This window comes from Glycine max, chromosome 17 (assembly GCF_000004515.6).
Source record: "Glycine max cultivar Williams 82 chromosome 17, Glycine_max_v4.0, whole genome shotgun sequence".
NCBI classification, from domain to species: Eukaryota; Viridiplantae; Streptophyta; class Magnoliopsida; order Fabales; family Fabaceae; genus Glycine; species Glycine max.
The window spans coordinates 32140061-32167828 of record NC_038253.2 but is presented as its reverse complement, the minus strand read 5'-3'; the positions used below and the strand labels follow the sequence as shown (position 1 = coordinate 32167828).

The window sequence follows — 27768 nt, the reverse complement described above, 5'->3', positions numbered from 1 at the left end:
CCCCGTAAAATATATCTATATATATATATATATATATTGCCCTCATAAAATAATTTTGAATTAAAAATGTAAAAATAAAAGAGAAAATAAATTTGCACTACTAGTGTTATCCACTTTATCATCCTTTTAAATTTGTAAAAGCTTAGGTATTTTGATTTTTTTTATCATGAGATTGTGTATTTTTTTCATCATGAAAATACTATGGACTCTTTCTTATTATGAGATCGTCTTTTCACTATTTAAAATACTTTTTTTACCGTTCAAAGTATTGTTTAAAGCTCTATAAGGACGAAAATGAAAAAACACTAAATTGCAGGGATGAAAAAAATATTTAAACCTATTACTTTTATCATTTTACACTTTTTAGCTACTTTAGCAATTAGTTTTATCGAATTATAATTTAATAAGATAATTTTTCAACTTTCAATTACTAGTTAATTTTTCAACTTCAAGATAATTTTTAAACTGGTTTTACCGAATATAACCTATATAGTATATTTCAAATGATTTCTTTTTCTTTATGAATCATATGTTTATATTTAACTAGATAAACAATAAGGCAGGAAAAACTATATAATCAAGACTGAGACAAAAAAAAACTTACATGAGTTGAGGTGCACAATTTTTGCTTCAAACACAAATTAGTAATATATAGTTATAAAATTTTGATTAGTTAAGTGTTTTATGTTAATAATGTCTTTCACTTATTAATTATTTTTTCACTCACTAAACCCACCAACAGTGCTGCAAAGAACACAAAAATAAGGTAACCCTAACTTTTCCAACCCCATCAAACTCTAAACGTTGAACCAAGATAACCAGAATCAGGGCTAGTAGATGCTGAATTTATTAGCATAAAGGCATAGATTAAATAAAATTTTGAAATAATGTTCATAAGACTTTCTTTTGTAATTAATAAAAAGATTGCCTGATATCTAACATAGATGCCCAAGTATACAATCAAATCAACAACCATGAAGAAAAAAGCCCTGTCTTCAGTTTTTACATCACCCGACTCAAATCCAAAGACAGCAAGGACATAGCAAAGTATGAGGAAAACACTGTTTTGAAATGATATTTACATACTACTTCTTGACCATATACTACAATCATCTGTTCATGAAAGCTAAAGCAGCAAAATTTTGAACAAAAATTTCTTTTGCCATATAATAAAAATAATGAAGAATGAAATAACAATGAGTAGAGCATCTCAAACCATTTGATTAACAGTTAATAATCAAATGCAAAATCTTCACAACTACTAAAAGATTCAAATACTTGGTTTCATCATCATCCTGATTGCCTTCAGTTACAATGTCCAATATACCAGTTCTTCGTCCAAACTCTATACATCATCCATGATAAAATCTCCATCTTCATCATCAATGGTCATCCTTTCTTTACTTGGGTATTCGATGACCAATTCAAAGATTCTGACACAGCCCAATGTGCCCTCTTCGTCTCTACCTTCAACATAGTTACCACGCTTCGATATAGTAACAAACCCAACAAACGAATCTGTTGGATCAGTTGCAAAATCAAGAGCATTACATGGATGAAATGCTGACATTACATTCTCAATATTTCTCCTTAGAATAGCATATATTACATCTCCATGAGCATTAAATGTTATTGTTCTTTGATCTAATGAAGGTACACTATGAAGCAGTCTGAACTTGCGCAGATCCCACACTTCGGAGTTTATAATAACCTGGTTACAGCAAAACAATATTTGACAAGCAATAAAAGATCAGTAAAAAATGCCAGATTATAAACCAAGTAAACAAACTCTGCAAAGGCCTTCCCCTCCACAATATCCTTCAAACAACCCAAATTGGACGCATGAGAACTTCTGTTAGGGGTGTGTTTGGCACACCTTATAAACTTTTTAAGAATTACTTTTCAAAAATAAGTTGTCCCGAAAAGGCTTAGGGAAATGTTTTTTAACACAGTAATAGGATAAAATTTTATTTCCTACTTGTTTGGTACGAAAAAGAATGCAAGAGGATCAACTTTTAACCCCTAAACCATTTCTTGTTTAATATCAGTACTGATCCTGCATCTTTCAAGCAAAACAATGTTGCTACGATGTCACTTCTGCACTGCTGCAGAGGCAAAACTTGCCCAATGACACAAAGATTTAGGGGTTCATTGTTGCCATAGCCCTAACCTCAGTTGTCAAAGCCATCTGTGATAACAACCCTTTGTGGTTTCACCCCCAGTAACCCAACCCAAAGGAGTTAAAGACAAAGGTGTTGCCTACGAGTTTCTTTACCATAGCACACTCCCCACCGAGGCAGAGAAAACAACCTACTGCCTAACAAAAAACTTATCATCATTCATTGGTTGAAGTTCTCATCGACGACAATTACCAATCAGTTTGCCAGAACCAATTCCATTCTCTGATGGTAGAGAAGGTCATCGAGGATGGTGAAGCAATGAGGTATGGAACAGGGGAAGAACTTCTAACCTAGTCAAAAGTATAGTAACATAAACCCCCTAAAATTGGAGAAAAATAGAAAATACTACTCCTTTAAATTTTAACCTCTCCTTTACAAGCAAAGCAAACACAGTCATTTCATAAAAATTTACTCCTCTGATTCCCTACCAAAGCAAGAATAAACCCTTTTCAATATCTCGGGTACCCATCATTTGAGACTCATTAGTCATGAGTAAGTAAAAAACTAACATACCCCGGTGCTCAGAGGCTCTCTGCTAAGAGAAGGTATGGGGGAGAGTCATTCTATGCATCCTTACCCTTGCATATAGACATGGCAATGGGGCGGGTCGGGTACGGGTATTGTCTCCCCAATCCCTTACCCCGACTTCTCAACATATCCCCATACCCGTACCCGATATCCGACGGGTTTGAGTTTATTGTCCCATTCCCGTACCTGTCGGGTACCCGTCGGGTATCGGGTATCCCCAACCTCGTTCCACACACCATTTAGAAAAATATTTTTTTTTTTGTAAAAAAATATTAAAAATTTGATTTTAGAAAAAAATAAATTGATTGTTAAACATTTATTTTTAACTACTTATATATCAATAAATTTATTATAACGCGTGTGTCTACATAAATAGTTAAGAAAATAATATTAAATTATGTAAAAATTTTAAAATAAAATTAACTAGTAATAAAAATTATATGCCTTTTGATTAAATTATGCAAAAATTCTAAAGATTTTAAGTGGCGGGGCGGGTTCGGGTTCGGGGTCGGGACGGGTCTAGTAATCTCATACCCGTACCCGTACCCGACTTTTGGTTATCGGGGAAAACCCGAACCCGAACCCATACCCGGTCAACTTAGGTATTACCCATCAAAGTCGGGACGGATTCGGACGGGTACCCACGGGTACGGGTTTTCTTGCCATGTCTACTTGCATATGCCAAGAGATTGTTTCCAAATTCGAACCCATGACCAACCGCTCACCATAACACAACTTTAAAATAAAATCAACAAAGCATCCCTGCTTCCTAACAGATACATTTTCTATTCTGAAAGACTGAGACAGATGCAAGATTCTCGATACCTCATTGCCAGCAGGATGAAAGCCTCCACCCCCAAAGTCTGTGAACTGATCAAAGCGATGAATAGGCCCAGAAACCCGCCGATCCCGTAAGACACCATTCCAAAGCAGCATTGAGTCAGAATGGCTAAAATGGATTGGAGAATAAAGATGAGCCTGACCTGCAAAAGTTGTTGAAGTATCCGAAAAATTAGACTCTAGCTGACATGTCTGGATATCATACAACAAGATTCCCTGTTGTGCAGATTCTTGTGACAAGGCTGCAAAAAAATTCCCAGAGTGACTAAACCTAGTAGCCTTGCACCCATGAAATAAATGGATTTCTTTTTCACATTCATCCCAAACATAGTCACTTAAAATTGACGAAGCATCCCACAACGTAATATCTTGGGAGCTTGAAGAAAGCAATAGCTGGCTGTCACCAGTAATAAAAGACTGAATAAGTGTCATGGGATAATTGTGACATTCTTCACAACAGGGCTCTTCACAGTTCTTCAACGAAGTATAATTCGTAAGATAGAGGTCTGCATGGTCGCTCCCAACAGCAATAAAAGAAGAGTCCCCAAGAAATGTAATGCATGTTAACGAGTAAGCATCAACACTTTTGCCTGATGGTCTGAATCGACTATAAACAAATTGACGATCCCTGCGATTTCCATGCACTCCACCATACATAAATTTAAATTCACGCGTACCAAGACGAGATGTCACATTAGAAGGGTCACCAAGGCTTTGCTTGGGTTTAGCACAAACATGAGGGTTCACACTTAGAATTGGGCAAGTAGGAGAATAAAATCCTAGATCCCCAGCATTCAATCGCTTACCAGATGATGGCAACACTCCAATATCCTCTAAATCAGATAACTTGTGTTTCATTGGCAAGATTATCGGAGTGTTGTACTGAGATGTACATCTTTATCTTTTGCATTAAGCTTCAATTTGTTAGGTAGAAGTTCAGGAACTCGACCAGAAGGCCATTGAAGTGTGTTGGAGGAGCATCTAGTGAGAAGGGTTGTTGCACAAGAGAAGATGGAGCAACCAATGATGGCAAAGGTGTCAACTGAGCCTCTTTAAGCAACATAGAAGCAGTTTGTAACAATCCAGTGTAAAACATAAGGGGTTTCCTAGACTATCAATTATAGGAAACAACAGGATCTTGAAATTATGATTCTCACAAACAATCAATAAACAATAGATAATGATGTATGATGTGTACCTTTCTCCATAAGAAGACTTGTATCTTTCTCCATAGGAACTTCTCTCCGGTGCACTTTGATTTCCTTGAAAGAGAAGATAAATAAGATTTCACTTCCTTAGGCCTTTCTTTTCTGTCTCTTTCCGTTCATGATGGCTATGGGTGAAAGAGAATACTTTTCTGGTCAGGAAGGGGACCTTATTTCACGTTAGTGGGTATTAAGCCCCTTTTATAACCACTACTCCCATCAAGTAGCAGTTAGCTCTAGAAACTTCTCCTATTAAGCTCAATTACAATTTAGCCCTTAATAGTTAATTATTTACTTATTAGTCCCTACATAAGTCACATGCCTCTCACATGAGACATTAATTCTTACATTCTCCCACTTGGCTCATGTGACATTAATAAATATTATGGACTAAATAAATAAATAGATTAACTAACATAATGCGCATTAAAAATTGAGTAAATTGTTCTATACATTGGGTACATCATAATTTCATGATTAAGAATAGGAACCAATTCGAGTCATGACGGTTGTACATCATCTAATCGACATAGTCTCTTCCAAGTACTACAAATTAGCCTTCTCCTTAATATGACCATAAGTTAGGAGTACATAATTGGTCCCACATAATGTATTCTTTCAAGACAAAACCTGTTAACATTACTCTAACACAAACATGCATGCAAACATAGAGAACAGGTAATCAGAAACATATCATAATTGAGCTCAGAGTGTCATTAAAATGCATAAGATAAATTACACTTAATAATCATCAATAACAATAATGTCCATACTTTCAACATGTTCTATAATGTCTTGGGTGGTAATCCCTTATTCAAAGGGTCAACTATCATAAGGTTTGTGCTAATTTATTTTATTGACACTCTTTGTTTCTGAACTTCTTCCTTCACGACAAAGTACTTTAATTCCATATGCTTAGCACCCTTAGAGTACTTGTCATTCTTACAAAAATATTGTTGCGGAGTTATCACAATACATTTTCAGCGGCCTAGCAATACCGTCAACAATTCCAAGCCCTGAAATAAAGTTCCGCAGCCAATGAGCCTGAATTGTAGCCTCAAAACATGCTACAAATTCAGCTTTTAGATGCAACGACAACTGATGCATACAAAACAACTTTCATTTGTTTTCGTTCCATATCATTTCTAGGACATTGTGTGAGACTAAATTTGTCTCCTTTCTAAATTAGAATAACTGATGTTAAACACCTTTCCATCTTGAATCTCTCTAGTACTTTATTGATATATGCCTTCTAAGATAAGCCTAACAATTCTTGTGATCTATGTGGAATATTTTTATCCCTATCACATAGCTTGCCTCACCCATATCATGCATTTCAAAGTTACTAGAAAGAAACTTCTTAGTCTCATGAAGAAGACCAAGATCGTTAGTTGCAAGCAAGATATCATCAATATACGGAATTAGAAAAATAACCTTACTCCTACTGACCTTCAAATACATACAATGATAAACAATATTTTTCCTTAAATCTAAAGGAAACAATGATATCATTAAACCTCAAATACCATTGGCGAGAAGCTTACTTTAAGACTATATATTGATTTCTTTAGTTTGTACACTATGCGTTCCTTTCCCTCAACTGAGAACCTCATTGGTTGGTCCATACAAACATTCTCCTCTAAATCTCCATTAAGAAAGGCGGTTTTCACATCCATTTGATTGTAACTCCAAGTCATAATGGGTTACTAATGTCATGATAATCTTGAAAGAATCCTTTCGTGAGACCAGTAAAATGTCTCTTTATAATCAATGTCTTCTGAGTAAATTTCTTAGCAACAAGTTTAGCCTTGTAACTTTCAAGGTTGCCATGAGAGTCACGTTTAGTCTTGAAGACCCACTTACAACCAACTCTCTTACAACCCTTTGGTAATTCTACAAGGTCCCACTTTGGTAATTCTACAAGGTCCCAAACACCATTATGTTCCATGGAATTTATCTCTTCTTTCATGGCATTTAACCACTTCTCATAATTATCACAACTTACAATTTGTGAAAACAAAACTGGATCATTATCATTAATGCTTAAGTTTGTTTCTGTTTCATGTAGGTATACCACATAATCATTCGAAATAGCTGGTCTCTTTTCTCTTTGAGACCTCCTTAATGCTACTTCTTGTGGTTCTTCCATAATAGGTTCATTATGCATCATGGGTTCATTATTGTGTTGCTCCTTTTCATTAATTTTGTAACAACAACTAAAAGGAGCAATCACCTTACTGCTAGAGGCCCAAGCTAAAAGGACTTGCACTCTAACTTCTTTAATTTCCACTTCTCGTGGAACTGTACTCCCACTGATTTCACTGTTTTCAATGAACCTTGCATTTCCAGTTTCGACAATTCTCATTAGGACAATAAAACATATACCCCTTTGACTTTTCTGGATAACCAATGAAATATCCACTGATTGTTCTTGCATCCAATTTTCTTTCTTGCGGATTATAAATCCTTATTTCTGCCTGGCAACCTCAAACATGCATGTGCCTTATACTAGGTGTCCTATTTGTCCACAGTTCAAAGGTGTCTTTGGAACTGCCTTACTAGGAACCCTATTCAACAAATACATGGTAGTTTTCAAGGCATACATCCACAAAGATACAGGTAAAGTCAAATTTATTAACATACTCCTAATCATATCCATTAAAGTTTTATTACGCCTTTCTGATACACCATTTTGTTGTGGTGTACCAGGCATTGTGTATTGCACACAAATGCCTCGTTTCTGAAGAAGCTTAACAAATGGACCTGGGTGTTGCCCAGTTTCATCATATCTTCCGTAATACTCACCACCTCTATCAGATCTAATAATTTTCACCTTTCTGTCTAATTGTCTTTCTACTTCATTCAAGTAAATTTCCAAAACATTCACTGCCTGAGATTTCTCATGCAGTAAATAGGCATAACCATAATGTGAATAATCATCAATAAAGGTGATAAAGTATCTTTCCCTTCCGAAAGAACTAACATCAAAAGGTCCACAAATATCTGTATGCACAATTTCAAGAAGTTGAGTGCTTCTTGTAGCTCCTTTCTTTGTATGTTTTGTTTGTTTTCCCTTGATACAATCCTCATAAATATTTAGATCCGTAAAATCTAGATCAGGAATAATTTCATTCTTTATTAATCTTTCTATCCTTTCTCTAGAAATGTGACCTAAACGTTTATGCCACAAGAAAGCAGATCGTTCATTCACTAAACTACGTTTAGTGCTAACATTATGATGCAGAGTTAAAACAGTTTCAACATACAAACCATCCAATTTCAATTTATATAAGCCATCAGAAAAAACACCAGTACCAATGAGATAATTATACTTAAATAAATTGAAACATCCATTACCAAAATTAAAAGAGTATCCAGTAATATAAGTTTAGATAATGAAACCAAATTCCTAGATAAACTAGGTACATAAAGAGTTTTCAGTAAATATAAATGATGTCCAGTGTCGAGTTTTAAACGATAAGTCCCGACCGCTTCCACTAGAGCTTTCACTCTATTCCCCATGAAGACAAACTTCTCATTTGGGCTTATGGTCTGGATTGTAAGAAATCCCTGCATAGTGTTAGAAACATGAGTCGTACATCCAGAATCAATCCACCATATATTATGGGGAACTTCAGTTAAGTTTGATTCAAAACATACAAGAACATTGAGCTCACCTTTCTTTTCGAACCAAGACTTTCACTTTAGGTAATCCTTCTCGAAATGTCTTGATTTCCTACAAAATTGACAATTATTTCCCTTTGATACCTTCCTCTAGATTTGCAAAGAGTATTGATTTTTAATTACCCTCTGCCTTTATCATGCTTCTTTATAAATTTCTTTCCAGCTCCTTGATTCCCTTGGTGGCTTACATAATGGACTGAGTGACTTCCTTGATTCTTAAGCCTCGTTTCTTCTTGAACTAACATATTGTGCAATTCATGCACATTCCATTTATCTTTCATAGTATTATAGTTCATTTGAAACGGGCCATACTCAGACGATAATGAGTTTAGAATAAACTAAACAAGAAAGTTCTCATTCACATCCATTCCCAAGGTCTTAAGTCTTGCTGCAATGTTTGTCATCTCAATGATATGTTCATACATAGTACGTGAACCATCAAACTTCATGGTGGTCAATGTACTCATTAATGTTCCAGCAACAAACTTATCAACTGTTTGAGAGCACTCTCCCACTAATCCAATAAATTTTTTAGCACTTTCGATTTTAGGAAGTGTTGTCTTAATATTGTCTGCAACAGTCATTCTCATCAACATCAGGCTGAGTCTGTTAGATCTTTTCCAAGTTTTATAATGAATTTTCTCTTCATTGCTACTAGCATCAATAATAGTAACAAACTTCTCTTCCAACATAGCAAGATCATGATCCAAAACATCGAGGTGAAATTGGACTTGCTCGTTTCAGTCAGAGAAGTTTAGCCCATTAAAATTGACACAGATGATACATAAGAATCCAATAAATTCAAAACATGTATTACATAATAAAATTCACATAAGTGTCTTGAGACATAAAATACATGTCATACATATGATTCATTCAGATAACGGTCAATGTATATTGATGTTCTCCTTTGAGTGATACACCAACACACAACATACAAACATAATGATGCTAATAAAATTTTAACATTATTTGGCAATTAAATATGCACCAATTAGTAGTATTTATTTCCTTTGGGCATATAAATAAAACTAATGATACACACAAATCGCCTACAATTATATTCATTAATTATAAGAACAACTAATCAACCTTTGGGCGATCCATAAATGCCTTATAACAATGAATTTTAATTACCCATAAACCAATAACCATATAATTTAGCATCCATTATTCTATGAGTAATCAAAATAATCATTAATTTTGGAATTAAATAACCTTACAAATTTGGCCACTTTGGTGACTAACAAATGCAACATACATTTAATTCCAACCAAATATAATTGAAATAATCATTAATTTGGAATTAAATAACCCTACAAATTTGGTCACTTTGGTGACTAACAAATTCAACATACATTTAATTCCAACCAAATATATATGGCCCTGCACATACTTATTGCTATTAACAATTCATAGTCATTCTATTAATTTCATTCCAGGCCATAAAATAATATTCACATTTATTTGTATTTTGTATTCAAACACATTCAAAGGAATATGTAGAATATACATATTTACTGCCACCAATAATTTTAAAACATTCACATTAATTTAATTATAAGACGTAAACTTTCAATCCTTCAATAACATTCAACAATAACATTTGGAAGAAAAAAGAGGCAGGTGGGATTGGAAATAACAAACAAAGATTGCAAATAGAAATTTCCAAAAATTTCCTATTCTACAAACGTACCTGTGCAACTTACGGTTACGGTAATGGCTTTCTCACATTATATCATAAAAAGAAATACCAATACCAATATCAGCCACTATTATCATAAAATCAAATCAGATTGCATAAAATATAAATTTGAAATCTTTCTCCAAATTTAATATATACAATTAAAAGTACCCCCTACTTACAAATATCATAAGTTTTTCTTTATTGAATGCAATCAAAATAATATAATTTTATGCATTCATATCCTTTTCAATGTAAGATTTCATACTTGCATAGCGGAAAAAAAATCTCTAAATTTCATAATTAGGGTTCATGCATAATTGAGAGAAATTAAATCATCCCTAAATTTCATAATTAGGGTTCATACATAATTAGGAGAAATTAAATCATTCTTGGAGAATCATAAATTTCATAACACATGCTCTGATACCACATGTAAAACATAAGGGGTTTCCTAGACGATCAATTATAGGAAACAACAAGATCTTGAAACCTATGATTCTCACAAACAATCAATAAACAATAGATAATGATGTATGATGTGTACCTTTCTCCATAAGAAGACTTGTACCTTTCTTTATAGGAACTTCTCTCCGGTACACTTTGATTTCCTTGAAAGAGAAGAGAAATAAGATTTCACTTCCTTAGGCCTTTCTTTTCTACCTCTCTCCGTTCGTGATGACTATGAGTGAGAGAGAACACTTTTCTGGTCAGGAAGGGGATCTTATTTCACGTTAGTGGATATTAAGCTCCTTTTATAACCACTACTCTCATCAAGTAGCAGTTAGTTCTAGAAACTTCTCCTATTAAGCTCAATTACAATTTAACCATTAATCATTAATTATTTACTTATTAATCCCTACATAAGTCACATGCGTTTCACATGAGACATTAATTCTAACATCCAGATGCCGATAGATGTTCATAAATTAGGAGCAAAAGGTCCCTATTTTTTTAAAGAGAACAAAAACCATCAGATGAGAGGATCAAAGAACTGCACATATATGGGAAAATTCAGGAATGGACAATCATTGAAAACCACTTATTACCTTGGAATGCACGTTATAGGAGTGGCTGCAGCTATAGCTTCTCTTTCTATCTTCCTTAAAGTAGGAATATCTCCATCAATAGCAGATAATGTACTTGCACGCCCAGAATTAGTGGCAATCTAAAAATATAACTTCAAGACATATATTAATGCCGACCCTCACAAAGCACGGATCATTATTTGGCTATCTCAGTTTAAGCAACAAACTTATAATTGAAACCCTAAGGCTAAATATCTTAGTTTAATAATTCAGCAGAAATTTGGTCTTCTTCCATATAAGAAGCAAGTCCACTCTGGACAAAAAATTCATATAGTTTTACTGAAATTAAAAAATGCAGGGGAAGGCGGGGGTGGGGGTTATGTATATGAAAAGAAGCAATTCATGATATGATATTTTTCTAGCTAGCTATCATATCACAAATCATAGATTATTCTGTGCATGGCAAAACCATTAATCTTGTTCGATGTAGCAGGATTAGAAGCTTTAGTATCCTGATCCTCACTCAGACACCGGTAAAGAATGTGAAAGCCTTAATTTCATGGTATACTTTTAATCCTTTAAAGTGAAAAATGGAACTTTGTGAATAGAAATGTTTACAGTTTGTAACAATGACTAGAGGTTTTAAAACACGTGGTCTTACTTTTACATCATGAGCAAAGGAAGAAATTGAATATACATTTGTTCTTTAATAATTTTTTTGTTTTGTATTACATTTCTTAAAAAATAATAATTTTATTTTTATCTTTAATAAATTTTATTTTAGTTTCAACTAATAACAAATGAAAATATTTTATCAAAAAATTAAAATTAAAATTATTAATTTATCGATGATTAAAAAATGTGTCAGACATTATTATTTTATTACAAAACAATCATAAAAATCAAATATTTTTTTGGAATAAAAAATATATTTAAATCTTATTATAAATATTAACTATAAAGGTTGGTAATAAAATAGCAAAGAAATGAAAAGATGAGCCCAAAAGTTTATAATTGCAACTTAGCATCTCTTGTTACCAATCAGTCACGTGGGAACACTCCCATTAAAACTATTTATTTTTTGTGCAGATGTTTTCGGCAGCTTTGTACAATCCGAGAGAAATAAATAACGAGAAGGGTATGTAATGTTGGAAGCCCACGTATACTTCCACGTGCTTCTATTTTTTTTTTTTTGGGAAATTTTGTTATTTCTGAATCTGGTTCATTTTTCATCTATATTTAACCCATTTGCAACATATTTACAACCACCTTTGGTAACAAATCACATATAAATAAAATGGAGTACTCTCAGTTTTGTATCACCAAATTCACTTCTCTATTCAGGAAAAAAATACATCATCTATCCAGAGCGAGTAAGGGTCTGAAAGAACAAAACTGTCTTTCAGGTTCGTGTGTGCGCCGCTTCGCATTCGATTTGCAATGGCTGGAGGTACGCTCGTAATATTTAATTTCCGCTGTTTGATCTGAATATGCCATTTAAATTGATTTGTATGTTTAGATCAGTATATGTATATTTTACATTTGGTATCAGAGTCACATAGTGCCTCTGTCTTGCTTTTATTATGCTTTGTTCAATTAAAGAAGAAAGGTAAATAGTAAGTGTTAAACGAATTTTTGTTTTTTTTAAAGCGTATCCTCCTCAAAAGGGTCAATTTAATATTTAAATATTAAAAGTTTGAACCTTTTCATAAAGCGTAAAAGGGAAGCTAACTTTTATATATTAAATTAATGTGACTGATATGAAATTGTTAATATATATTTGTTTCTAAGAATTCTAAACAAAGCATGACTTGATCTAGTGGTTGATGTGGTTAATATTATCTCTTTGTTGTGGGTTCGAATCTTATTTGTAGTCTTTTTGTTGCTTGTTTTCGTTTTTAATTAATTAAAAGGAACGCATAAATGAAATGAAAACACCTTGGACTAGTCTTGAATCCTTGCCCTATAGCATGAAATGACTCCCTCTACCACTAAGCTATTGCAATTTATTTGTTTATTAGGTGCAGTTCATTTATATTTATAACTTATGAATGATAAATCATTTATGTGCAAGCTATTTAAAATTGTGTGTCTCTAAGTTATGTTGAATATGCAATATTATGTTAAATACTGGTATGCATTGGATTTGATCCTTTAAAGTTTATTACATATTGAATGGATATACATGCAATGTTATTTTGAATTGGTATACATGTAATTTTTATGATTTAATATTGAGCACGCTTGCATTATTAAGTATGTTATGCAAATATTATTTTTGAATGTTAAGTGATTAATATAATTTTATTAAATTAGAGAATAGTCACAACATCTTTAATTGAGTAAAATTATATGCTAAATTTATAATCACATTAGAAATATTAATTGTGATTAATCATATGTAATATGATGAAATCTACCCACAAGAATTTTGTTGTATTTGTAAAATTAATTAGGATAAAATATTAGATTATATTTCTTAATTTACCCACAGGAATTAAGAAAAAGAACATGATTTAATAGTTTTATCATAAAGTTGCATGATGAATCTAATTGAGTAGAACTTTAACCCACAGACAAGTTTTGTGTCACTAGATTCATATATTGAGACATGATTTACATTGACAAAACATGACATTTGTTTAGTCTCAAATTTTCTTAATGAGCATGTGTGTTTGTTTGCAGTTTCACAATTTATGAATATTTCTTGTGACCTTCCCATATTGAAGGGTGATAATTATAAGGTTTGGAAGGAACGAATTCTCCTTCATTTGGGCTGGATGGATATTGACTATGCTATAAGGAAGGATGAGCCACCGACTATTAATGAAACTAGCGAACCTGATGTTGTTGACCTTTATGAAAAGTGGGAGAGATCTAATCGTCTCTCCGTTATGTTCATAAAAACCAACATATCCGCTAGTATCCGGGGTTCAGTTGACCAGCATGATAAGGTCAGAGATCTGTTGAAAGCCATTGATGAACAGTTTACGACCTCTGAGAAGTCGCTTGCTAGCACACTCATTATGTAATTCTCTTCCATTAAGCTTACTGGAACGAGAGGTGTGCGTGAACATATCATGCGCTTAAGGGGCATAGTGGCTCAGTTGAAAACCCTGGAAGTTATCATGTCTGAATCCTTCCTGGTACATTTCATTTTGTGCACCCTACCTCAACAGTATACACCCTTCAAAATCTCCTACAACACGCATAAGGATAAATGGTCTATTAATGAATTGAGATGACCATGTGTGTTCAAGAAGAGGAGAGATTGATAATGGAAGAGGGTGAGAAGGTAAATTTGACTACTTCTACTTCTGGAAAGGATAGGAGGAAGTTTGTAGGCACCAATAAAGGAAGGATTCCGACTCAACCAACAATTAAAAAGGAGTCAAAGTGTTTCTTCTGTAAAAAGAAAGGACACGTGAAGAAGGACTGCCCTAAATTTAAAAGTTGGTTTGAGAAGAAAGGTACACCATTTACTTTCGTTTGTTATGAATCTAATATGATTAATGTGAATCATAATACATGGTGGATTGACTCTGGTTCTACAATCCATGTTTCTAATACCTTGCAAGGTATGGAAAGCCTAAGGAAGCCAGTGGGAAGTGAGTAGTGCATCTACTCAGGGAGTAGGATGAGCTCGCATGTAGAGGCCATTGGAACGTGCGTCTTAGTTTTAAGTAGTGGCTTTAAATTACATTTGGAGAAAGTTTTTTATGTTCCTAGCTTTTGTAAAAATTAATTTTTGTTTCTAAACTTGCACCTTTGGGATTTTATTTTAATTTTACAGACTTGGGTTTTAATTTACTAAATAAATATGAAATTATTGGTTGTGGTCAATTGGTTTATGGTCTTTATTCAATTGAATTGAAAAGTGACGCTACTTCTATGCACGTTTCTGTTGGATTAAAACGATTTATTGTGAATGAAGAATCCTCTATGTTGTGGCACCAGAGATTAAGACATATCTCTATTGAGAGAATCAAGCAATTAGTAAATGAAGGAGTACTTAGTACTTTGGATTTTGCTGATTTTGAGACTTGTGTAGATTGCATTAAGGGTAAGCAAACTAACAAGTCTAAAAAGGGTGCAAAGAGGAGTTCAAATTTATTAGAAATCATATATACAGACATATGTTGTCCAAACATGGATGCAAATAGTCTGAAATACTTCATAACCTTTATAGATGATTATTCACGATATATGTATCTCTACTTACTTCATTCTAAGAATGAAGCTTTAGATTCCTTTAAAGTTTTTAAGGCTGAAGTTGAGAAACAATGTGGAAAACAAATTAAGATCATGAGATCAGATAGAGGTGGGGAGTACTATGGTAGATACACAGAGGATGGACAAGCACCAGGTTCATTTGCGAAATTTCTTCAAGAACATGAGATTGTTGCCCAATACACTATGTCTGGTTCTCCGGATCAGAATGGTGTGGTAGAACGAAGAAATCGAACCTTATTAGACATGGTAAGAAGCATGAGGAGTAATGTAAAGCTTCCTCATTTTTTGTGGATTGATGCACTTAAGACGGCTGCGTATATATTAAACCGAGTTCCAACCAAGGCTGTCTCAAAGACACCTTTTGAGTTATTCAAGGGTTGGAAACCAAGTTTGTGACATATACGCGTTTGGGGATGCCCGTCTGAAGTAAGAATTTATAATCCACAAGAGAAGAAACTAGACCCTAAGACTATTACTGGGCATTCCATTGGATATGCTGAAAGGTCTAAAGGGTATAGGTTTTATTATCCATCCCACAACACTGGGATTGTGGAATCAAGGAATGCAAAGTTTCTTGAAAATGACTTGATTAGTGGGAGTGGTCAATTTTAGAACATTTCTTCTGAAAGGGATCACTATGAAGCAGAACCTTCTGGGACAAGTAATAGGTTGGTAGTCATTCCCATCCCTCAAGTTAAAATGGGTGTTAGACAACCAGTGATTGAAGTTCCACAAGCTGTTGAAAGTGATCATGTAGATCAAGTTGTTTGTGAGGAACAACATGATGATATTGAACAAACTGGTGAAGAACCAGTTGAACAAGTTCCTCAACAAGATGACCAAACAACATTAAAAAGATCTACTAGAGTAAAAAAGACAACAATTCCTAGTGATTATGTAGTGTACCTACAAGAATCAGACTACAACATTGGAGTCGAAAATGATCCTAAGATGTTTTCACAAGCCATGAGTTCTAAGGAATCAAATTTGTGGTATAATGCTATGAGGGATGAGATGAATTCTATGGCATCTAACCAAGTTTGGGATCTCGTTGAGTTTCCTGTTGGTGTAAAAGCCATCAAATGTAGATGGGTCTTCAAAACAAAGAAAGACTCAGAAGGAAACATTGAGAGACATAAGGCAAGACTTGTTGCTAAAGGATTCACTCAAAGAGAAGGAATCGATTACAGAGAGACATTTTCCCCTGTATCTAAGAAAGACTCTCTTCGAGTAATTTTGGCATTAGTAGCTCATTTTGATCTTGAGCTGCATCAAATGGATGTGAAAACGGCGTTCCTAAATGGTGATCTAGAAGAAGAGGTTTACATGAAAGAACTTGAGGGATTCTTATCTAGTGTTGGTGAGCACTTAGTCTGCAAGCTTAATAAGTCCATCTATGGATTGAAACAAGCCTCCCGCCAGTGGTATTTAAAATTTCATGAGGTCATTTCTTCATTCAGCTTTGAAGAGAATGTCATGGATCATTGTATATACCAGAAGGTCAGTGGGAGTAAGATTTGTTTCCTTGTATTATACGTAGATGATATTCTGCTTGCGACTAATGATAGGTATGGTATATGAGGTGAAACAATTTCTCTCAAAGAACTTTGATATGAAGGATATGAGAGAGGCATCTTATGTCATAGGCATAAATATCCATAGAGAAAGATCTCGAGGCATTTTAGGCTTGTCTCAAGAAACCTATATCAAAAAATTTTTAGAGAGATTTAATATGAAAGATTGTTCAGCAAGTATAGCTCCCATTGTGAAGGGTGACAAACTCGCTTTGAGTCAGTGCCCCAAAAATTATTTTGAGCGGGAACACATGAAAAATATTTCATATGCTTCAGCAGTTGGAAGCCTTATGTATGTTCAGGTTTGCACTATACCTGATATTGCGTTCGCTGTTGGAGTCTTGGGAAGATATCAAAGTAATCCAGGTATTGACCACTGGAAATCTGCAAAGAAAGTGATGAGATATCTTCAAGGAACAAAGGATTACATGCTCATGTACAGACAAACTGATTGTCTGGAAGTGATTGGCTACTCCGACTCAGACTTTGTTGGTTGCGTTGATTCACGAAGATCAACATCTGGTTATATTTTTATGTTAGCCGGTGGAGCTGTATCTTGGAGAAGTGCCAAGCAAACCTTAACTGCTACTTCCACTATGGAGGCTGAGTTCGTTTCCTATTTTGAGGCTACCTCGCATGGTGTATGGTTGAAGAGTTTCGTGTCTGGCCTTAGAGTTGTGGACTCTATTTCTAGGCCATTGAAGTTGTATTGTGACAACTTTTCTGTGGTGTTTATGGCTAAAAACAACAAAAGTGGAAGTCGAAGTAAGCACAACGACATCAAGTACTTAGCCATAAGAGAACGTGTTAAAGAAAAGAAAGTGGTCTTTGAACACGTCAACACTGAGTTGATGATTGCTTATCCTTTAACTAAAGGCATGCCACCAAAGAATTTTAAGGATCATGTAGTACGAATGGGACTTGGTTCCATGATGTAATTTCATTGTACGTACATTTATTATTTTCAATGAAACTCTTATTCAGTTAGATATTTTCTCATATGGTTTTGTGCACATATTTATTTATTTTGAGAAAAATCATTCGGTTTAGATATAGAATAAACATATGGTTTATTCATTAAGTTGAGAGCTAGTGTTGAGAGACTTGATATATTGTGGTACATGGAATATACTACTCATCATCAGAAGACCTATCGCCATGATTCATATATTATGTTTCTTGTTACGATTGATGTTGAGTTAAATGGACCAAGTGGGAGAATGTTGGAAGCCCACGTTCACGTTCCACGTGCTTCTATTTTTCTTTTATTATTTTTTTTTTTGGAAAAATTTGTTATTTTTGAATCTGGTCCATTTTCCATCCACATTCAACCCATATCTTTGCAACATATTTGCAACCACCTTCAGTTACAAATCACTTACCCATCCTTTATCTCACGTTTTGATAACAAGTTGAGCTCTGTGATGGACAGACTCTATAAATAGGATGGAGTGCTCTCAATTTTGTCTCACCAAACCCACTTCTCTATTCAGAAAAAATACACCATCTATTCAGAGCGAGTAAGGGTCTGGAAGAACAAAACTGCCTTTCAGGTTCGTGTGTGCGCCGCTTCGCGTTCGATTTGCAATGGCTGGAGGTACGCTCGTAATATTTAATTTCCGCTGTTTGATCTGAATATGCCATTTAAATTGATTTGCATGTTTAGATCAGTATATGTATATTTTACATGTAATACATAATATGAATATACCTTTCTGTCGTGATGGTGAGGCTGAGAAGAAGGAACTTGAAGTGGGTGAATTAATGCTTTGGAGAGAGGTTGAAGAAGGTTCTGGAGTTCATCGATTAGGTTTGAGACAGTGGGTTTGCATTGGAAAATGGGGTCTTGGAGTTCGATTAGAAGGGCGCGGATGCACCTGTCAGCGGCATTAGGACTGAACGGTCCAAACCTATGCTCGTCGCCATTGTAGAGTAGTAAGGGAGTTAGAGACAGGGTCAGTGTGTACACTGTAGATAGTTTTTTGTTGTCAAGTTTCACACAGTTGGGCATGCATGTAGTGGTGATCAAGTTATGATTTTTTGTTATATATATTTTTGGATCAAGGTGACATTAGTGCAGAGTATTCTATTCCGGCTTTGCTAATCTCCGTTGGGGAATTGGCCTTGCTTAAAACCAGAGTTTGGACCAATGACTTGGTGCGTGTTTGGAAACTCAATCTGCTGAGAAAACACAAATTCCTAATCACAACGCAGTAGTAACTCCCTTGTTGTTTTTGAGAAAAACGTATGTTGCATTCAATGAAATGATGGTTTGATTAGGTGTGTTTTGGTTAAGCATATAAACGTTCAAGCGGAATGGTTTCACAAGGTGTGGAATGGTTTCACAAGGTGTGTGTTTGGTTAAGCATTTAAACGTTAAAAAAAACACATTCCAGGGAAAAAAGTTAAAAGCGCGTGAGAGTAGTTTTTTTCGAGTAAATTATGCAAATTGCCTCTCATGTTTAAAGAAATTATATATACTTTCTCTCATTTTTTAAAACCTACACAAATCTCTTCCAAGATTTTAAAAAATAACACGAGTTTGTTTTCAATTTTAAAACCTACAGAAACTTCCTTAAATTTCGTCTAAACTTTTAACACTAACAAGCACATGACATTTAAAGATTTTTTTTCTTCTTAAAATGTCATTGTCTTTCTCTCGTTCAAGTATGGGACAATTATGATATAAAAAAAATTAGGTTTTAAAAAACTCAATTAACTTGTCATACCAATAAACCTATAAGTCATATGAACACTAGCGTGAGTAACGAAACCAATGAGCCAACTCCATTGCAGCAAACCCATAAGCCAAATGAATAATTATAGGTTTCAGAACCAAATGAAATTACTCCAACCAAGTCATCAATGATCCAACACACAATCACCTTAACCAACTTCACACAAGCAATAATAATATTAAACCTTGATATATTTTAAAATGGAGAGAAAATGTATGTAATTTTCTTAAACCTTAAGGGAGGTTTGTGTAGGTTTTAAAAAAAAGGAGAGACATGCATAATTTTTTAAAACCTCAGGAAATATTTGTGTAATTTACTACATTTTTTCAAACGTTAGTTGTGTTGAACCCAACTAGTTAGTAAGCACATCAGGTTTTATTGTACTATATATTTTATTTATTTTATAAAAGTTGGAAAATAAAATTAAGGGTTAAGAGTAGGGATTACATTGGGGTGCGGTGGGCACAAATAGTAGTTACCTTCCACCTGCCTGCTAGATAAAAATCCCTTATGTTAACCACATGGGTGATGTGCAAAATATGTACTCGCACAAGGGCAAGTGAATCTTACTCAGTAGTATCGTGGACTTGAAGGTCTAGATATCGTACCCTAGATAACAGTTATATTGCAGAATAATCTAAATCACATAAACTAAATGATTTGAGAGTTTTATCTTAAGTTGGGGATTATTTATCAATTACGTTTAAGAAATAAAATTAAAGATAGACAATAATTTCTAAGAAGGAGATGTATGTGTAGAGTTAAACCCATTTCCCCCCTAATTCCTATTACAATAAAGAACCCTTGGTTATCAATCAATTGCCTAATACCTCTTAATTTAATTAACAACCTATGGTCAGGGTCTGAGAATACTTTTCCCCTTAGAGTAGTCCTGCATTGATAATTTGGGATTCAATTTAGGGTTAAGGATGAATTACATAGAGGTTGGTAAAAAAAGGTTTATGTCACTAGTTTGATTATGCAAATTTTATGAACTCTATCGTTCTACAGGTCAGTCAATTATGAGTAGATGATCATTAACATGCAATTAACTATGAATTCGAGTGATCAATTCCAATATAGAAGAAAAAGCAATAAAAAGATATAATCAATTGAATAAAATCAAAGAACTTTATTGAAATAAGGAATTAGAATACATGGGTACAACTACTGATAGAGAGCTATCCAAAGAGCTTAAAGACCTAGAAACACTTCATGAGTTGAAGGGGTCAGTGACAAGGTCTAGAGCCAAACTTCTACAAGAAGAAATGGCTAAGAGGATCAAGGATAGACTACTCATCAAGGATAGACTACTCATTAAAGATTGTTGAATAGCACGTCTGGGCTTAGCGCGAGCTGTCTGGCTTAGCCCAATTCCAATCGAGGAGAAATTGGGCTTAGCGTGAATGGTCTAGCTTAGCGTCGGGGCTTAGGGCGACCTATCGGGCTTAGCCCAATTCCAACCTAAGAAGAAATTGGGCTTAGCATGACGTGTTAGGCTTAGCCCAATTCCAACCTGAGAAGAAATTAGGCTTGGCGCGAGCTGTCAGGCTTAGCGCACACCTTCAACATAAATTTATGAAAATTTCTAATTTTTGTTTATTTGTGTAATGGACTTGAGTTTGATGTAAATAGGCCTTATTAAAGGCTTAGTTATCTTCTTAAGACTAGTTCTATAAATACCTAGAAACTTTTAATTATAAGCACATTTGACAAAATTGAAATTAAGCTTGTGCTTAGAGAGAGCTTAGCCAAATTGATTCTTATCAAGGAAGCTATTCCTTTGTGACAAATCCTCCTTCGGCTTATCGATTCTACGTGGATCGTGGTATCATTTTTTTCATCTTCTTCATCTTATCCATATTTTATGCTTTTCTATTCTTTAGTTCTTGGTAGGTCAACAATGGTGGTTCTTGAATTTGCATCCGAAACAATCCGAACCAAGTGTCCATGGCTTGGATTGCATCAACTACACCATAATCCGAGCTCTAAGGGTTTAGCCAACCATAGCCATAATATAGCCAAACAACATACAAGATTGCATTGAGAATAAAAGAGATTGAAAACACTTACAGATTAAGATCCCAATTATCCCTGGCAAAACTCTCCTTCTCTCTCAAAAGCTCTTGTTATGCAAAAAAAAAAAAAAAAGAATAAAAACCTCCTCCATACAAACACCAACACCTTATTTAGAGTTTCCTAAAGATAATTACTCCAATTAGGAGCACTACGTTCGTGGTGGCATCCACCATGGTTGTGGTCGGAAACTTGGAAAGCTAAACCTTTGAAGCATTGTGGATTGACTATGACCCTCATATGCTGATGATGAATGTGGCAAAATCTACCAAGATCACTTTTAGAAATATGACATTATTCTAGAAGGCAATTATCCTTTTGTCATGGTCGTACTGCTTACCATAGTCGAGAAAATAGGTATAAAAAAGAAAAGAACTTGACCCTGACCATGACCTGCCAGTAGAACCAAAGTTATCAAAAGGACCGTGATCCTAACCGCGACTTGCCGGTAGAACCAACACTACCAGTTCTTAACCCAAGAACAAAGGAAAAACTCTCATAGTAAAGAAACTCTCAAATTTCATTCATCTTCAAAATCTCCCAACAAAGTGTTTAAGGAGTCTATTTATACTCCTACTAATAACCCTAATTTAGGCTCAAGGCCCAATAACTAATCTAATAATTAAAAGACTTTAAAATAACAGTAAAAGATCGTGACAACCCATTACAAATATGAAAATACGCGCAAAATATAATTAAAAATAAAAATAAAAATAAATCCTATTTTAAAAGTTGACTAAAATTTATGAGCTTTGTTTCTTCTTTTTCCTCCATGAGAGAATTTAATCTCTCGCCAAGCTCTTCTTGAAATCTCTTACTCCTTACTAATGATTGGTGATAACTTCTAAAAATGAGCTATTTTTTATAATAAAAATGTATTGAAAATATCTTTAAAGATAATTATTTAACAGTTATTTTTGGCTTAAATGATATGAATTGATAATTTTTCTATCTATGGCTTAAAGATAATTATTTAGCAGTTATTTTTGGCTTAAATGATATGAATTGATAATTTTCTTATCTCTGGCTTAAAGATATTTATTTAGCAATTATTTTCTTATCTATGGCTTGCAGATATGAAAAGAAAAGATTAAAAGATCCAAAAGATATAAAAAAGATAAACAAGGAAGATTTTTTGCATCAAGCCCAAGTCCACTTCAGCAACTATAAATAAAGAGTCAGGCCAAGGAGAAAGACATGCAGAGTCTCAGAGCACTCTCACTATTATCCCAAGCCTGAGAACTTCTTCTCTCTCATCTCTTTGTTATTTTATTCTTTCTTTCATCCCTCTCATTGTAAAGCCCTCAATGGCCAAGAGTGGCTAAACCCCTAGTTAGGGCTTGGCAAGCCTAAAAAGCCAAACGATGTATGATGTACTTTAAATTTATCAATGCAAGAGGATCCTTTACTAGGTTTTTTTGTTCTATTTTCTTCTCTATTTTATCTTGCATTTTCATCTTTACTTTCTTTTGGGGGTTAGTTGCTCGGGAGAGGGTAACTTTTAATAAGATCTAAAGAAAAGATGCATGCATTTGTTTTAGGGATTAGTTGCTCGGGAGAGGGTAACTTCTAATAGAACAATAAAGAGAAGAAATCATAAGGTAATCATTGATAGGCATAGAATGGTGACTTTATGCACATGAATTTAGCAAACATCTAGAATTTATTCTTCATCCATTTTATTTATCGAGTCTTTTCAAAGGCATTTGGGAGATAGGTAAATAAAATAGGCTTGTCATCGTGAGGCATCAGGGGCAAGTAAATGGATAGATGTGGGTAGAATAAATCTGATTAATTTGATAAAGAAAAACCATAAATTCATACATCCAAGGCGGGCTAGGCATGCTAGGTCTTAAAATCTGCATCTCATTGAATTTCCTTCTTTAAATATTCTATTTTTAATTATCTTGTTCCTATCACTTCTTCTACTCCTTCTTTCAATATTTTTTCCTTATAAATTGAAAGTTATCCAATACAAGTGCAACACAAAATCTTTGTGGATTCGACACTCAGACTTCCGAGGTTTTACTACTTAGATATTTGGTACACTTGCCAAACGCCTAACAATTGGTCCATCCATATTGAGCTTAATTATTATCTAATCAATCCAATATTAATAGTCCACTAAAATTGATTAACTTAGTCCATGGATGTTTCTTGTCTTGTAAATTGGGCTTCCCAAAGTGATTCTTCAAGTTGGCCTCAAAGCATTTTCATCAATTTGTAGGAGAGTGATCCAATTAGGTGCAACCTTTAATTCACATTGGTCTTCTTTCTCTTTGATCTTTAGAATCAAGCCTTGCAATGCTTGCTTCATCCTCTTAGTCTTGGACTGTCATAGGACCTCTAATCCCATGTAAATGATCATTAGGCGGGCTGGTTACACCTCCATCATTCCCTCCCTCTTCAAAAGGATTTGTTGTTGAATATGATTCATTACCTACATCAGTCACATTAAAGGTAGCACTTATGTTACCATATTTTCTTGGCAAGTCCAACTTGTAAGCATTGTCATTTATCTTTTCTAGAACTTGAATAGACCTATCTCCTCTTGGTTGCAACTTGGATTTTCTTTGAGCTGGAAACCTTTCCTTCCTCATATGAACCCAATCCTAATCTTCTGGTTCAAAAATAACTTTGATGCAACCCTTATTTGCTTGCTTTGCATATTGTTCATTCTTCTTCTCAATGTTGGCTCAAACTTTTGCATGCAACTCTTTGATAGAATCTGCCTTTTTCTTACCATCAAAATTAGCATACTCATTGGAAGGCAAAGGTAAGATATCCAAAGGAGTCAAAAGGATTAAAGAAATACACAACTTCGAAAGGAAAATAAGAAGTAATAGAATGAACAAACCTATTATAAGCAAACTCAACATGTGGCAAGCATTTCTCCCAGTTTTTCAAATTCTTTTGAATGATAACATGCAAAACATGGTTCATTAACCTCACAAAGGTATTAGGTGCATTAGTTAAATCAAATGGCATCACCAACCACTCATATAAACCATATTTTGTTTTAAAAACTATTTTCCATTCATCACCTTCTTTCATGCGGATTTGATAGTATCCAATCTTCAAATCAATTTTAGAAAACACACACGAACCATGCAATTCATCAAGCTTATCATCCAATATAGGGATAGGATATCTATACTTTATAGTAATTTTATTTATGGCTTGGCAGTCTGTACACATGTACCATGTCCCATCTTTCTTTGGAACCAAGATCACAGGGACAAAACACGGGCTAAGACTTTCCCTTACAAATCCCTTTTGCAAGAACTCATCAACTTGGCTTTGAATCTCCTTTGCTTCTTCTGGACTTTACCTATAGGCTGGCCTATTTAGAAATGAAGCACCAAGAATGAAGTTAATTTGATGCAATACCTCTTAAAAGAGGTAATCCATATGGAATTTCTTCTAAAAAAACATCAACAAATTCCTGTAACAAGGAAACAATCTCACAAGGCAAAGAAGAGTTAAAATCGTTAGTAAAATAAACATCATTGTACATTAGTACAAGTAGCTGCTCTCTGGCCATCAAAGTACTCTCAACCTCTCTCTTCTTTGCAAATGCACTCACTTTCTTATTTTTCTCTTCTTTGTCTTCTTTTTTATTCTTTTCTTTCTTTTGCTCACTCTCATTTTTTATTTCTTTTCTCTCTTTTTCTTGAATGTTCAATTGTTCTTCTCTCAACTTACACTCGCTTTGATCGACATAGGCCTCAGCGGATCGAAGAGGTGTTAACATAATGTTGCAATTGTTCAAAACAAGAGCATATCTATTTTTGTAACCATCATGTGTAACCTTGCAATGAAATTGCCATGGATGCCCTAGAAGTATATGCCCAACATGCATAGGTACCACATCACAAAGAACTTCATCCTTGTATTTACAAATGGAAAAAGAAACCAACACTTTCCTGGTTACCCTTATGTCTCCATAATCATTCAACCATTAAAGCCTATATGGATTAGGGTGCTTTAATGTGGGAAAACCCAATTTCGCAACCAACAAGGTGCTAGCAACATTAGTTAAACTTCCACTATCAATAATCAAATTGCATACCTTGTCTTTTATGTGGCATCTTGTATGAAAAATATGCTCACTTGCTCCTAATCACCTCCTACCTTAGGCTGCATATTAAGAGCACGCCTAATAACAAGCACATCTCTATTTACAGGTTCAGTAACATCAACATCATTGCAATCCTCCAATGGTGGCATTTCATCATCACTTGAGCTCTCACTCTCTATGACTCCATTATCCAGCAATATCATGGCTCTTTTATTTGGACATTGAGAAGCAATATGTCCAACTCCTTGACACCTAAAACATTTTATATCACGAGATCTAAAAGATGAATTAATTTACATTTTACCTTTAGGTGCAACAAATGAATTTTTAGACTTAGCTTCATCTTTTGATTTTGTCACAAATTTGTTGTTTTGTCAATTTAACTTCCATAAAGAAGTGGAAGCAAATTTGGAAGTACTATTGGCTTTCAATTGTCTCTCCGTTTGAATAGATTTATGCAGCAAGTCCTCCATCTCCACATAATGCTGCAATTCTACCGCATTGGTTATCTCCTTCTTTAGACCTCCAATGAATTTGTCCATAGTTGCCTCACAGTCTTCTTCAACATTGGCTCTAATCACGGCTATTTCCATCTCCTTGTAGTAGTCCTCCATTCTCATGGAACCTTGAGTTAGAGTTTGCAATTTTCTGTGCAAATCCCTATGATAGTGGCTAGGTACAAATCTCCTTCTCATGCCAGTCTTCATCTCCTCCCATCGACTAATAGGTCTTTCACCATTCCTGTGCCTACTAGTCACAAGTTGATCCCACCAAATACTAGTATAACCGGTGAATTCAACAACTAGTTTAACTTTTTTCTCCTCAGAATAATTATGGCAATCAAACACATGTTCAACCTTTCTCTCCCACTCCAAATACAATTCAAGATCATTTTTATCTTGAAATGTAGGGATTGTCATCTTAATGCTCCCCAAATGATTATCTACTCTTGGTTCGCCTCTTCGCCTTCTTCCAAGGCTTCTTGCATCTGAATACTCCTCCTTTTCTTCTTCTGAAGTTGATTGTCTACAACTTCTAGATCTAAATGGAGTTTGCAAACTATTCAATCTCAAGTTTAAAGCTTGAAATTGTTCATTAATAGCTTTAAGAAAAAGCTTGAGATCCATTCCTTCTTCTCCACTCATGATTAAAATTGCAGCAAAAATTGTGTTAGAAGTGATCGTAAATGGATAAATAAATATCCTCACACAAACACTCAATAATTTTTTTCCACTCTTTTTGGCATTTTCCCTCTAATAGTCTCACCACTATTGTCTTTTACTACTCAACTTCTTATTATGAGCTCTTAAGTAAGAACCTCTGGAGTTGATTATATACGACAAGACACAACAATGGATTAATGAGACCTTAGTGAATAAAAACAATAGAGGACAAGGAAACAAGGGATTTAAGAAAAGTGTTTCTTTTTTTTTTCTTTTTATTTTTTTCTCTGAACTTATTTTTACACTAAATTCAAATTTGAATGCAAATATGTGATTGGACAGATTCAAATCTAGACTGTATCAGAATTTTGGTTCCAAATTTGAAAATCAAACAACTCCAATTATCCAAATCTGGATTGTAACATAATTTTGGCTCCAAATTTGAAAAACAAATTCAGATCCTAACAACTTTAATGATCCAAATATGGATTGTAACAAAAATTTGACAACTTTAATCATCCAAATATGGATTGTAATAGAATTTTGGCTCCAAAGTTGAAAATTAGAATTTTTTGCACAAATTTTTTTGATAATTTATATAAAAAGATAAAAAAAAAATATTGATACTAGATAGAGTTGATAGTAGATAGAGTTCAAAAAAAAAAGATAGACTTAAAGAAATAAAACAAAGGAAGATGAAATAATAATATAGAGTTAAATAAACAAAAGGGACAAAACAAACAAAGGAGGAGAC

At 34.2% G+C, this 27768-nt stretch overlaps 1 pseudogene; it reads right to left on the bottom strand.

The window, feature by feature from the left end:
- Positions 1-1345: 1345 nt before the first annotated feature.
- On the bottom strand, positions 1346-26054 carry LOC102669485 (DDB1- and CUL4-associated factor homolog 1-like; annotated as a pseudogene).
- Between the last annotated feature and the right edge of the window lie 1714 nt (positions 26055-27768).